Here is a 15,086-nt window from a genome sequence, read left to right as displayed (position 1 = left end):
AAAGAAAATACATAATAGGGCAACATAATGTAACTACATAACACCGGCATCAGGTAAAGCATACAGGGGTCAGTCCATAAGAGGGTCGTTTAGGAGTCTGTTAACAGCGGGGAAGAAGCTGTTTTTGAATCTGTTCCTGCGTGTTCTCAGACTTTTGTATCTCCTGCCCGATGGAAGATGTTGGAAGAGTGAGTAAGCCGGGTGGGAGGGTCTTTGATTATACTGCCCGCTTTCCCCAGGCAGAGGGAGGCGTAGATGGAGTCAATGGATGGGAGGCAGGTTCGTGTGATGGACTGAGCTGTGTTCACGACTCTCTGCAGTTTCTTGCGGTCCTGGGCCGAGCAGTTGCCATACCAGGCTGTGATGCAGCCAGATAGGATGCTTTCTAGGGTGCATCTGTAAAAGTTGGTAAGAGTTAATGTGGACATGCCGAATTTCCTTAGTTTCCTGAGGAAGTATAGGCGCTCTTGTGCTTTCTTGGTGGTAGCGTCGACAGGTGCTTTTACAATGAAAGGGAGCATTGTTGTACATCTGGCTGTTATATCTAACCTCATTGTATTTGATTCTAACAATTGAGAATCAAATGTCTTCTGCCCTAGTCCTAAAATCAATGCAATTCAGTGAAAATAATCCTTTGCTCCCGATTTGCTTCTGAACATCAATGCCTCAAAGGCTCTCTACAGTATCTCCAGAGTGAGCTGTAAATGTACATTTCATGCAAATCAATGTCAGGCAAATTTGCATCCGAATTTTCACCAGTACTGTTCAGAGGAAAAAAACTGCCCCCTTAAAAACCTGGCATTACTGATTCCTGAACAGCTGCTTTGTTTCTATTTTAAGGGACATCTGGCAAGATGGGTCTTCTTCTTTACATTTTGAGTAAGAAAATGCTGCTTTTAGACTTGTTGGAGAATGTTGATAGTATTTTTACTTAATGATGGCGGCTTGGTTCAGTACATTTTTGCAGTTCTTCTATTTTATAAATGGTTCACACAGAGACAAACAAAGAGGAACAACCACAAACTCCTTGATAGCTCCCAGAGCAAAGATGAAAAAAGGATTTGCATTTAAGCAGCGCTTCTCATGATCTGAAGATTTCCCAATGTTCTTTCCAGTCAATTGAATACTTCTGAAATGTCGTGACTATTTCGACATTTGTTCGGTGTCTAGATGGATTCTTTGGACCTTCACTACTTTCCCTGAGTAAGCTGCTTAAGACTGTAGTTTGTTAAAACCACTCTTTATTTTCAGCTACTATATACATATTGGAACCTCTGCACAAGGTTTGAACTTCTCCTTCCTCCAGACCTCTGTTACTCCATCATGTGGTATTGCAGCATCATTACTGTATGCGCTTCTGATGTTAGTGCATTACTCTACAGGGAAACACAGCAGTTGATTTGCACATAACAAGATCTCACACCAGCAACGACATAAATGACCAAGTCTCTTTGGTTGAAAGATTAATATTGGTCAGGATAACTTAGGGCCCTCTGCTCTTTTTCAAATAGAGCTATGGAATCTTATGTCCAGCTCGAAAAGCAAATGGACATTAGTTTCACATCTTGTAATAAAGAATCTGACCATCCAGCAGTTCCTCAATCTGGCAACTCAATCTTAATTGTGTGCACATGTCTCTGGAGTTGAGCTTAAACTCATGAACTTGTAATATGTGAGTGAGAGTGCTACCATTGAGCCAAAGCAACTTGCAAAACTCTCCTGAACAACTAGCAAGCTCCTCCCATCAGAAAGTAGGACCAGACTCTTCCACACCGCCCCCCCCCCATCCCCGCCCCCACCAATCTGTCTTCCTGCTGCTTGTCAATGAGATTTCCCATTGAAGCCACCCCACGCTGCCAGGAAACCTGCGGGCAGGAAAAGTGAATCGCAATGGCCTCAGAATTCCAGCCATAATATAAGTCAATGAAGACGGTCTCTAGGACTAGTTTTGATCGCTAAAAGAAGTATGAGGAGAATTTTCCAGATTTTCTTCTCCCTAATTTGTATGGACTTGAATCAGTTTTCTTTGCTCCTCGCTGGAGGTTACATAAGATCAGATGAGTCAGGAATCTCAATGCCTGAAACGTAATGACTGTAAGCGACAGACATGTTGGTCTTTTCGTATCTAACATTTTTGTATGTGCCTATGGCTACATCATAACCTCCTCTTGCAAGCCAAAAACCATGTCAATTTGTGCACATATCGCTGTTCCTTTATCAACGCTGGCTCAAACGTATGGACTCTCTACCTAACAATATGGGAATATCTTATGCCTTTTTAAAAAGTTCTGCTTGTGAATTAATGTTGTGTGTGGCGCAGGATTGAATGCCTTTTAGACATCTAAGTATACCACATCTGCTGGTTTCCCTTTATCGACTCTACCAGTTACATTCACAAAAAACGCTTATTTGTCAAACAGGATTTCCCTTTCATAAAACCGTGTTGTCTTTGATCAAACTATGTTTTTCTAAGTGTATTGTTAAAACTTCCTTAAAAGTAAATCTCAGCACTTTCCCGATGACTGATGTCAAATTAACTGGCCTACAATTTCCTGTTTTCTTTCTCCCTTCTTAAATAATGCTATTACATTTACTAACTTTCAGTCTGCTAGGACCATTCAGGAATCTGGGGAATGTCAAGCCCCTTCAGAATTGTATATGTTTTAATAAGACTATGGGTGGGATTCTCCCGCAATTGGCGTGATGGCCCGATGCCGGCGCCAAGAACGGCGCGAACCACTCCGGCGTCGGACCAACCAGAAGTTGCGGAATCCTCCACACTTCCGGGCGCTAGGCCGGTGCTGGAGGGGTTGGCGCCGCGCCAACCAGCGGCGAAGGGCCGGCGCGTCTTGGCGCATGCGCAGAACTTCCTGCGTGGTTCCGGCATGCGCAGACCTGCCGGCGTGTTCCTGCGCATGCACAGGGGGGTTCTTCTCCGCGCCGGACATGGCGGAGCCCAACAGAGGCCGGCATGGAAGGAAGGAGTGCTCCCATGGTGCAGACCCGCCCGCATATCGGTGGGCCCCGATCGCGGGCCAGGCCATTGTGTGGGACCCCTGGGGCCGCTCCTCCCGCACGCCCCCGAGGACTCCACTGGATGGCCAACCAGCCAGGTCCCACCATGTGGGACCATGTCCATTTCATGCCGGCGGGACTGGCTAGGAACTGATGGCCGCTCGGCTCATCGGGGCCTGGAGAATTGTCGGGAGGGCCGCTGCCAACAGCCCCCGACTGGCGTGGCGTAAACCCTGCCCCCGCCCAAAAACCGGCGGCGGAGAATACGGCAGCTGGTGACGGAGCGGCGAGGCGCGATTCACGCCGCCCCCCGGTTATTCTCCGACAAGCGGGGCATCGGAGAATCCTGCCCCCTGTGTTTCTATTCTTATGACCAAAATTAATAACCTCACTCTTACCCACATCATATTCCATCTCCCATGTAGTTGCCATTCACTTAACCCGTCTATATCTCTTTGCAATCTCTTTGTGCCCTCCCCATTGTTAACATCACTGCCTAGCTTGCTATCATCGGCAAATTAGAATACATTATTCCTGTTTTCTTTTTCTAAATTATTAACATGAATTGTAAATAGCTGAGGCCCCAGCATTGACCATTGCAGCACTCGGCCAGTTGGAGCCAACTAAAAAATGGATTATTTATACCTGTGCTTTCTACCCATTCACCAATCTTCCATCTATGCTAATTTATTACCCCAAACTCTGTGAGCCTTTATTAATCTTTGTGTGGCACCTAATTAAATTCCTTTTGGAAGTACAGGTATACTACATCTACTGTATCCCCATCATCTAACCTCCTAGTTATATCCTCAAATAAGTTTGGTAAATTTGTCAAACAAGATTTCAATTTCATAAGACTATGGGCTGGATTCTCCGATCCCCAGTGATGGTTGTTCACTGACAGCAGGATTCTCTACTTCCACCGCTTCTTAGTGTGATTTCTCATTGAAGCTACCCCACGTCGCTGGGAAACCCCTGGGCAGGGGTGCACAGCCGGCAGGAACAGTTAACCCTAATGGCCAAAGAATTCTGGCCTATATTACCTCTGTGTAAATACTATAATTTTCTAAATACATTGTTAAGATTTCCTTAATTATAGAGTCCAACATTTTCCCCAAAACTGATGCCAAGCTAACTGGCCTGTTTCCTCTTCCCCTAACTTTCAATCCACTGGGTCCATTCTAGAAGGCTCCAGCTTGCCGATGGGAGGCAGGATAGTGAGAGATGCGGCAGGGCTATCTGCTGCACAAAGCTCATTAAAGATCACCCAGCCCAATTATTGAAGGCCGACCAGAATTTTCCAGTCTGCTTCCCTGTTCCCGCAGGCAGCAGGGGCCAGTTTAATTGCTTTCAGGTGACCCCCAACAGCAGCCCAGGGAACTAGACTCCAAGCTGGCCTAGGCACCCCCCTGCCTGCCTGAATGTTGGTAAACTGCCACAGACCACCCTCTAGAGGAGCTCCCTCCATCCACAAAGTTGTGACCTGGCTGAAAAAGCCATATTTTAAGAAGCTTAAAAAAGTTGGAGACAGAGTGCCTACATTCTGAAGTGTCCTCTCTCATCTGCCATCATAGCTTGCTGGTCATTTCAAACTGGCAGGCCTCTCATTGGGCCTTATGCTTCAAGAGCCATCCAATATCCTTAATTGGACAGTGAGGATGGCTTCTGGCCATTAATTGTCCATCTGAGAGATAAATCACAATGGGTTACGGTTTCCTACACAGTGTGGGCTTCTGACCTACATTTCCCTTGGCACTGGGTTTCAGAAACCTGCAAGGAGAATAGTGTCCAAAATAATTTGTTCAACATCTCTGCCACTTCCTCATTCACTATGATAATTTCTCTGCTTCTGTCCTCAAAAAGACCAATTTTTACTTTTGCAACTCTCCGTTTTATTTATTTGTCAGAGTTCTTCCAATCTCTTTATATATATATTCTTTACTAGTTTATTCTGGTATCCTCATTTTTCCCTTTTTATTAACCTTATGGTGAACCATCATCGACTTCTAAATCACTTCCCGTACCGGCTCCCCGAACAGGCCTCGCCGGAATGTGGCGACTAGGGTTTTTCACAGTAACTTCATTTGAAGCCTACTTGTGACAATTTTCATTTCCAAATCCTCAGGCTTACTACTATTCTTTGCAACATTATAATCCTCTTCTTCTAATCTAATACTGTCCTTAACTTGCCTGGTAAGCTATAAATGGATCTTTCTTTTTTTAAATTTAGAGTAGCCAATTATTTTTCTTTTCCAATTAAGGGGCATTTAACGTGGCCAATCCACCTAGCCTGCACATCTTTGGGTTGTGGGGGGTGAAACCCACGCAGACACGGGGAGAATGTGCAAACTCCACACGGACAGTGACCCAGGATCGGGATTCGAACCCGTGTCCCCAGCACCGCAGTCCCAGTGTTAACCACTGTGCCACTTGCCGCCCCATAAATGGATCTTTCTGGCTGAGTTTTTGTTTCATAGATGATCATAGAATTTACAGTGCAGAAGGATGCCATTCGGCCCACCGAGTCTGCACCGGCTCTTGGAAAGAGCGCCCTATCTAAGGTCAACATCTCCACCCTATCCCCATAACCCAGTAACCCCACCCAACACTAAGGGCAATTTTGGACACTAAGGGCAATTTATAATGGCCAATCCACCTAACCTGCACATCTTTGGACTGTGAGAGGAAACCGGAGCACCCGGAGGAAACCCACTAGTTTGTTAGTGGAATGTATTTTTGCTGAACATTTGGAATTGTTGTTTAAATGTTTCTCATTATTAGTGTACCGCCGTGATTTCTCGTCTATTTATCCAAGCTACCTGAGCCAGCTCTCCCTTCATACCTTGGCTTTGCTTAAGTTTAAGATTCTTGATTGGGACTGGAATGTATCAAACTTAGGGGTGTAGCCATCTGGGATGGCCACTTCCAACTAGGTACAGAGAAACTCGCAAAGCCTGGCGGGTAAAATGGACAAGCCAAGACTCAGGCAGGCTCAGAGCCTGAAATGCATATACGTAAGCAAGAAATGCAGATGGTATTGAAACTCCATCCAATTAGCATTTTAAAGGGGCCGATGAACATTTGATGGCCCACCTTCCCCAAAACAAAGGACTGGTACGCAAGCAACCGGGAAAGTCCCAAACATTTCGGCGCCACTCCCTGTTCAAGGGAAACACAAACAACGGGGTCAGTGACCGCTTGGGACACGCCCAGCCATCCAGATCCCCGCCCACTTATTGGCTAAGGAATCGAACGGAGTGATCAGGGATCACCCAATTAGTAAGGACCAAATCGAAGGACCGCCCACAAGAGCGCGAAAACCCCCGAGTATAAGAAGAAGAGTTCGCCATATGTTCTTACTCTCTTGACGCTCTCTTAGCCTTGGTACCCCGGTCACCGCCATGGCCAACTGCAGCAACACCAGAAGAGAGTCCAAGTTCAACGCTCGCTACCAGACGGATGAGCCCAGCAGTTACTCCTTCGAACCCGATAGATCCAGAATCGAACAGTGGCCACTGTTTTCTGACCTAAGCCGGGTGCCCGAAGTTAAGTACAGGTTGTCTTAGTCGATAGGTGTAGTTAACTAGTAGTGTTTATGTTGCATGACTAATTGTGTGTAAATAAAGTAGCCTTGACCTTGAACTAACTAACTGGTGTTTGGCTCTTTGATCGATAGCCGGTTGAAACTTGTGATGGTATCATTCGATACCTGGCGACCCTAAGCATTAAGACATAGATAACATAGAAAGAAAGACAAACTCACTGATTGCCATAATTGGAACAGAGCCACAGAAAAGATAGAGTTAAAGAAAAGGCAACAGGGGTAGAGTGGGTTAGGATGGAGGAGGAATCTTGTAAGGGGTCTGGTGATGGCAGCGTTGCCAATGGCTCCGAGTAGGTATTCAGGGAGCCCAGTGGTGCAGTCCACAGTGAAGATATGGAATCAGCTGAGGAGGCATTTTAGGGTGGAAGGGATGTCGGTGCTAACGCCGCTGTGCGAGAATCATGGGTTTGAGCCGGGGGGGATGGATAGTGTATACAGGAGGTGGAGGGAAGTGCGGCTGGTCAATGTGAGGGATTTGTATCTGGAGGAAGGGTTCGCCAGTCTGGAGGAGCTAAGGGGGAGGGTAGAGCTGCCGATGGGTAGTGAGTTCAGGTATCTACAGGTTAGGGACTTTGCACGAAAGGTCTGGAAGGGGTTCCCTAGATTGCCGGGATACACCCTGCTGGAGCGATTGCTGCTTCCGGATGTGGAAGGGGAGGGAAGAATTGGGGATATATATAAGTGGCTGGGGGAGCAGGGAGGCGAGCGGGTGGTGAAAGTCAAGGAGAAATGGGAAGCGAAGTTGGGAATGGAGATCAATTGGGGAGTATGGAGTGAGGCACTGCGAAGGGTAAACGGGACCTCCTCTTGTGCAAGGATGAGCCAGATACAGTTTAAGGTCGTGCACAGGGTGCATATGACTTGGGCAAGAATGAGTGGGTTTTTTCAGGGGGTAGAGTGTGAGAGGCATGTGCGGGGGCCAGCGAATCATGCGCACATGTTTTGGGGTTGTGAAAAATTGGGAAGATTCTGGGCGGGAGTGTTCGCGGTCTTAGTCAGGACAGTGGAGGAGGAGGAGGTGGACCCGGACCCTTTGGTGCCGTTATTTGGGGTTTCAGAGAAGCCAGAGCTTATGGAGAGGAGGAAGGCCGATGTCATGGCCTTCGCCTCTGATTGGGCGGCGACAAATCTTGCTGGAGTGGCGGTCGGCATCGCCACCGGGGGTAGCAGCATGGTTGGGTGACCTGTACGACTTCCTGCAGTTAGAGAAGATAAAATATGAATTAAGGGGCTCAGCAGGGGAATTTAAGAAAAGGTGGGGGATGTTTGTGACCGTGTTTAAGGAGCTGGTGCGGCGGGGGGGGGGGGGGGGGGGCCTCCCCGTCCCCCTGTCTCCCCCACCCCCTCCCTCCCCGCCATCTACAGTGTGTTCCTGCTGCAGTGAAAGTGGCCCACCATTGGCTAGCAGCGGAATCTTCTGGTCCCATCATTGTTTGCACCCTCCACCACCAGGGAGGCGGGAAGTCACCATCAGTGGAACCGGAAATTCATGTTGTCAGGAAAGGCCAGAAAATAGATAGAGGGAGATAGAGAACCTAGTGGAGTGGTGTAGCGACAACAATCTCTCCCTCAATGCCAGCAAAACTAAAGAGCTGGTCATTGACTTCAGGAAGCAAAGTACTGTACACACCCCTGTCAGCTTCAACAGGGCCGAGGTGGAGATGGTTAGCAGTTTCAAATTCCTAGTGGTGCACATCTCCAAAAATCTGTCCTGGTCCACCCATGTCGACGCTACCACCAAGAAAGCACAACAGCGCCTATACTTCCTCAGGAAACTAAGGAAATTCGGCATGTCCACATTAACCCTTACCAACTTTTACAGATGCACCATAGAAAGCATCCTATCTGGCTGCATCACAGCCTGGTATGGCAACTGCTCGGCCCAGGACCGCAAGAAACTTCAGAGAGTCGTGAACACCGCCCAGTCCATCACTCAACCCTGCCTCCCATCCATTGACTCCATCTACACCTCCCGCTGCCTGGGGAAAGTGGGCAGCATAACCAAAGGTCCCTCCCACCCGGCTTACTCACTCTTCAAACTTCTTCCATCAGGCAGGAGATACAGAAGTCTGAGAACACACACGAACAGTCTCAAAAACAGCTTCTTCCCCGCTGTTACCAGACTCCTAAATTACCCTCTTATGGACTGATTTCATTAACACTACACCCTGTATGCTTCATCCGATGCCAGTGCTTACGTAGTTACATTGTATATGTTGTGTTGCCCTATTATGTATTTTCTTTTATTTCCTTTTCATGTATTTAATGATCTGTTGAGCTGCTCGCAGAAAAATACTTTTCACTGTACCTCGGGACACGTGACAATAAACAAATCCAATCCAATCCAAATCCAATCCAATCCAAAATGTCGCCCTACATTTTGAGTTCAGTATGTCTCTTCTTCGGAACCAATACTGTCCGAGAGTACGAGATCGAAAATAGCTTTATCCCGGGTTGGTTCCACAATGTATGTTCACAGGAAACTGTCGTGAAAGCATTCTACCATTAAAAATTAAGGAATGTCTGGGATGGGAAGAAGCCAGTACACATATTAAACTCATCCCCTTGTATTTTATCTTATCCATCCAACTAACTCTCTGAATTCTGAACTGATCAATTAAAATGAAGTGTAATATTCGAATGACTATTTTTGCAGGCAAAAACTGCTTTTCATCTATTTGGTATCTGGTTATTAGGATAGTTTCTCACGTTTATCTCAGGCCATCATTGACAACTTGGATTGATAAACTGCAATTACACCATTAGGAGGGAGTGGAAGAATTGCATCGCTCTTTCGTAGGAAGTGGTAACATCTGTATGCTTCATTTCCAATGCAATATTGTAAGATACTAAATACAATGTGGGACAAATAAGATGAAAAAATAACTTCTCTAATTTATGTGTTCTAGTCATTGTAATGAGACACCAATTAACCGAGGAAAACATTAATCAGCCATTATTTTTAATAGTAGTTAGATAATGTAGAAGGCAACAAGACTTGATTGTCTGGTAGATTCTGCCTGTGAATAATAATGTGGAGACATTATTTGTGGCCAATTGAGCAGTTGTTTGTGCAGAACTGTGCTAACTATGGCAACCCACAGGTGATATCAATGGCCGCTCAGTAGCAAGATTTAAGGAGCGTTGCATCCTTGGAACAGGTATTTCAAGATTAGCAAATATTTATTTGGTTCCAGCTGTAGTACACTTTGAAGAAGGATTTGCATTTACATAGCATTTCATGATCTCTGGATGACCCAAAGTGCTTTACAGCTACTTCCAAAGTGATGTAATAGAGGAAACAGCAGCCAATTTAAGCATGAAAACCCCCATAAACAGCGATGTGCTAAAGTCAGGGGCCGTGATTCTCCATTGTGAGTCTGCCTCAGCCAAATCTCCCATTCATTGCAGCAAACCCGGAGAATCCCGCTGCCGTGAACGGATGGAGAATTCCACCCAAGGGCTGAGATTTTCGTGGAATTCGGCAAAGGCCAATGTCAGGTAGGAAAAATGTAATTGAAGCCTTCAACAGCAATGGTGGCTTTCAAGCGGCAGGTCCTATGACGTATCGCTGACAGGGGGTCCTCTCATTCGCCTGGCCTGCCAGCAAATTAGTTAAATGAGAATTGGGGCACCATTTTTATAGGTCACCCCAATGCAGAGAGAGCAAAGGAGTTCACCCTAGAAACCCCCCGCTCCCCACCAGGCACAGCCCCAGGCGCTGCCCCAACGCTGCTCAGACATTACCAGTGCTGGAGTCGTGTCCAGCTCATGCCAGGGGGCAGTGTCCAGGCAATGCCGGGACAGTGCCCGGCTAGTGTCAGAGGCTCCCGCCTGAGTGCTGCTCACACTTGAGCCTCCCCTGGGTGGTCTACTCACCTTGCAAGACCAGTCGTGATTCATGTTATTCTGCCATCACGCCACCATGGGTGGATTTTCTGATGGCTGGGGTGGGGTGATGATTCTAGCCTAGGGACCAGATGATTATATGTTAAGATATTCAAATGGCGTTCCCAATGTTGAACATTAGGAAATGCGCCGCGTCAGTGATGGGGGAGGGTACAATTGTATCACGTGTTTAGGCTTAGGTGAAACGCGACTTTGCCGTTCTCGCAATATTTTCCACTTGCGTCTGAACCCACTCTACACCATCAGATGCAAAAAGTCCCGGCTGAGATAATATATTTCAGCAACGCCAGTTGAGGGGTAAATATTGGCCAGGATACCAGGGAGGACTCTTCTTTGAAATAATACCATGGGAACTTTCATGTCAACCTGAGATGATTTCATCCATAAGATGGCATCTCTAGATGGTGCAGAATTCTTTCACTGCTGCATTAGGGTATCGACCTGGCATTTGTGCTCAAGCCTCTGGAGTGTGACTACAACCCAAGACCTTCTGACTCAGAGTGCTACCAATGAGCAACTCCTGACAACTCAGGAGTCATAACTGGAGAAGCGTGCAGCCACTATTTTATTTATTGAAATTCACTATTCACCTCTCCACCTCTGCAAGTTGTTCTCTGTCCTTTATCTTTAAGGGATGAAGGGAAAATTAAGTCAATGGTTTTAATAATGTGGGTGAGTGTAACTGGCTGGCAAATCCTTATTACCTGTTTTGCGACTGCCAATCACCAGTTTCAACCACTGACTTTTACTGGTATACAATTTGATAGGCATTGACTTCCCTCCATACTTCTCCCGTTGGGCATTTTTCAACAAAAACTTAAACGGTGAGCGTTGACAGATTATTTCATTAAGAGGTAAAGAAGTTGTGTTTATTATATTGGCATGCATGGTCATAGGACATCCCAAAGCACTTCACAGCCAATAAAGAACTTTTGAATGATAGCCCTGGTTGTAATGCAAGAAAGTACAGCAGCCAACTTGTATATACAGCAAGGTTCTACAAACAACAAGGGACAACACAAATGAACTAGTTCCTTTTTCACACTCACTTGCACAGACTTTCCAGCAAAGGGTCTCAGAGGCTCTGCTTGATTTTATTTTTAACCTGCCTCCTGTATCCCAAAACACTGAGATTAACTACAGTGCCACAGCTGTCTCTCCAGCTGAGATGAGCCCACCAAACAATCCAGGGATCAAACCTGGCACCTTCCTGATCTCCCCCTCTCATTCCCATGCTTGACAATGCATTTACTAGTTGCTGTAATCTATCCTGTCTTTCCACGGAGCTTTGACACATTCGGCAGAGTTTTCTTCGCTGGAATTGAAGTCTAACAGGACAGGGCATACCCCCCACTCTCCCCCCTCCTCATTGGCCCCAACTTATTTTCCTGAGTTAGGGATCAATTATGATAGCCGGCTTGTTGCCCACTACCAAACAGGAGGCCTGCGATTAAGGTGCAGGGATGCCACTTCAGGACTAGGAGAGGTGACGGGGAACTTAGAGAGATGATTGCTTCAGGGCTCCTGTTGAAGGCAGTTGCTGTGACCAAGGCAGGTATGTGTAGGATTTGAATTGGAGTGAAAGGAAGCTTTTACAAAACCTCGCCATTCCATTCCTTATGAATCTTCAGAAATGTTCTTGATTTTTCAAAAATATTTACTTCTGTTTGTCCCCTTTTCTTTCTCCGCGCTGTCATTGTAAGCAATGAAAGGCAGAGCCATGTATGTTATTCTCTAAGTCTGAATAAAGATTGTAGACTTCCAGTTAACACAAATACTTTATTCAATGGGTTTGTTCTGTTTCCAGAGCTCAACTAGATGTAATACAGTCAAGAGGTATGACCAGTGAAGCTAAGGTAAACTGCCTATGCTGAGCTGTCTCTGTCTGCTGCTGCTCACTAGCTCTGTGCCTCTAAAAGAGGCGGATCCTCCCTTGGGTCGGACCCTTTATACCCGTCTCTGATGCTCCCTCGAGTGATGCTGTGGCTGTTGCATCTGTCTGCAGTCCCTGGTGTATGTGCAGATGTACAGATCACCAAACCATTCAACGCAAATGATCCAGGGAGGAATTCCCTTGCTTTATATATAATACAATACAATGCTTACATTTCACAATAAGTGCAGTCTGTGACAAAGCAAATAATTTTGTTGGTCCCATGCCACTGGCTGTAGCTTGTGTTATGGACTGCAGAGAAGTAATAAACTCAGACCCCCAATTCTCTTCCCTTCTGCCTGTAATCAGTAATCGGCGTGGTTTATTTTTGAAAGGGTAGATGTGTGTTTCTCAACTCCCATTAGTATGTAGTCCATTTTTAAAGGAACAGAAACAGACTTGTGGCTTTAAACAAAGAGGATTATTTATTTACACACTCATCCAGAAAGATCTACAACATTTCTGTCACACACCATCCACCGAGCAAAGATACAGTTAAAGAAGAGAGTGTACTTCTAAAGGGATGAATTCAAAATAATAGTTAATGGTTTACACAACTCGCGAGTCCAGTGAGGAAGGAAGCTTTTACCCAATCTTGAATTGTGGTTCAGGTAAATTCAGATAGCTGGAGGTCAGGGGCGAGATTCTCCGACCCCCCGCCGGGTCGGAGAATCGCCGGGGCCTGGCGTGAATCCCGCCCCGCCAGTTGCCGAAGTCTCCGGCACCGAATATTCGGCGGGGGGGGGAATCGCGTTGCGCCGGTTGGCGGGCCCCCCCGCGCGATTCTCCGGCCCGGATGGGCCGAAGTCCCGCAGCTAAAATGCCTGTCCCGCCGGCGTAAATTAAACCACCTACCTTACCGGCGGCGCGGGCGGGCTCCGGGGTCCTGGGGGGGGGGGGGGGGGTGCGGGGCGATCTGGCCCCGGGGGGTGCCCCCATGGTGGCCTGGCCCGCGATCAGGGCCCACTGATCCGCGGGCGGGCCTGTGCCGTGGGGGCACTCTTTCCCTTCCGCCTCCGCCACGGTCTCCACCATGGCGGAGGCAGAAGAGACTCCCTCCACTGCGCATGCGCGGGAATGCCGTTAGCGGCCGCTGACGCTCCCGCGCATGCGCCGCCCGGAGATGTCATTTCCGTGCCAGCTGGCGGGGCATCAAAGGCCTTTTCCGCCAGCTGGCGGTGCGGAAATTCGTCCGGCGCCGACCTAGCCCCTTAAGGTTGGGGCTTGGCCCCCAAAGATGTGGAGCATTCCGCATCTTTGGGGCGTCGCGATGCCCGTCTGATTTGCACCGTTTTGGGCGCCAGTCGGCGGACATCGCGCCGTTTCCGGAGAATTTCATTCCAGATATCAGGATTACTTCAGAGAGAGGAATGTTCAACAGATCATGAGGTCAGGCACTTTTTACTGTTGCATCAGGTGGTCCAATTTCTTTACAGGTGAACTTGGAGCTTTGGAATTTTAAGCCTCTTGGTTCTTAAAAGGCAAGGTGGCACTGTTATTCTGCAGTCTACTTCATGAGACTGAACCGGCTCTCTGATACTGAAATCCATTTAGTACATTACAATCACGCCTTTGCCCCTCCTTGACAGTGTTCACATACCCCTCTGCACGCCCGGCAATGCCCACCATCACTCCTGGCAATATTCACCGCCCCCACCACCGATGATGTGCATCCCCTCTCCCAACTCACCTAGAATGCCTGGCTCCTCACGAGGCACCTCTGGGAGGTGAGCAGTGAGATGGAATGAACATTGTTTGGGGTGGGGAGTAGAGGAGCTGGGGTCAATATTGTTGAGGGGGTAGTGAGGGAGGGCAAACACTATCGGGGATGAGGGGAGAGGGTGACCATTGCATAGGTGAGGTAGAGGGGGAATGTGCACTATCAGGGGTTGAGGGAGGGGTGTTAGCATAGTTGGGATTTGAGGGAGGAGGAGGGAGTATTGTTGGAGTGAGAGGGGGAATGAGAATTGTTTGGATTGAAGGAGGGGAAACAAGCATTTTTGGTGGTTGAAGCAGGGGAATGAGCATTGTTGCGGGTTGATGGGGGGGTGAGAATTGCTGGGTAAATTTTGTTGAGGAGTGAAGGAGAGTGAACAATGTCGCAGGTGAGGTGATGTGAGCATTTTCAGGGAGTAAGAGTGGGGTGAATATTGGAATATTGTTGGGGAAATGACCTCCAGTAGGTTGCTCAGCATATGTAAATATAGTTCAGAAACACCCTGAAATTCTGAAAGGCTTCTCCCTGTCTCATGCTGTAAATGATGGATCCTGACACAATGACAATAGGAAAGTAAGCAAGGTGTCTGCAGTGGCTACCTTTCCAAGTAAGGTTCAAAGTTACTTCCTGTGGCCAGGGGTGTTCTTGCAGACACCATGGGCTGGATTTTCCGATTTTGAGGCTATGTCCCCACGCCGGAGTGGGGACGGTGGGATTTCACGACAGAAAAAATGGCATAAAACGGCCACCGATCCTCCATTTGACTGGGGGCTAACATCAAAGCAGCGTAGAGCACCCGGCTCTAGCTGCCGATAAGGCCCGGAGAATAGCCGGGTCCGTGGCCGTGCATGCACATGGTGGCGGCCTGCTTGTGGACCCGGCCTGCGAAATAGTGCCCCCCCTTTGGC

The 15,086-nt window shown here is 47.6% G+C and overlaps 1 protein-coding gene across 2 annotated transcripts in view; it reads left to right on the top strand.

Moving 5' to 3' along the window:
* Positions 1–15,086, top strand: part of dlgap1a (discs, large (Drosophila) homolog-associated protein 1a) — a 1,321,170-nt gene that overhangs the window by 816,516 nt on the left and 489,568 nt on the right. The window lies entirely within an intron of this gene.

This window comes from Scyliorhinus torazame, chromosome 11, assembly GCF_047496885.1.
Source record: "Scyliorhinus torazame isolate Kashiwa2021f chromosome 11, sScyTor2.1, whole genome shotgun sequence".
Lineage (NCBI taxonomy): Eukaryota > Metazoa > Chordata > Chondrichthyes > Carcharhiniformes > Scyliorhinidae > Scyliorhinus > Scyliorhinus torazame.
This window is presented reverse-complemented; position numbering and strand designations above follow the sequence as displayed.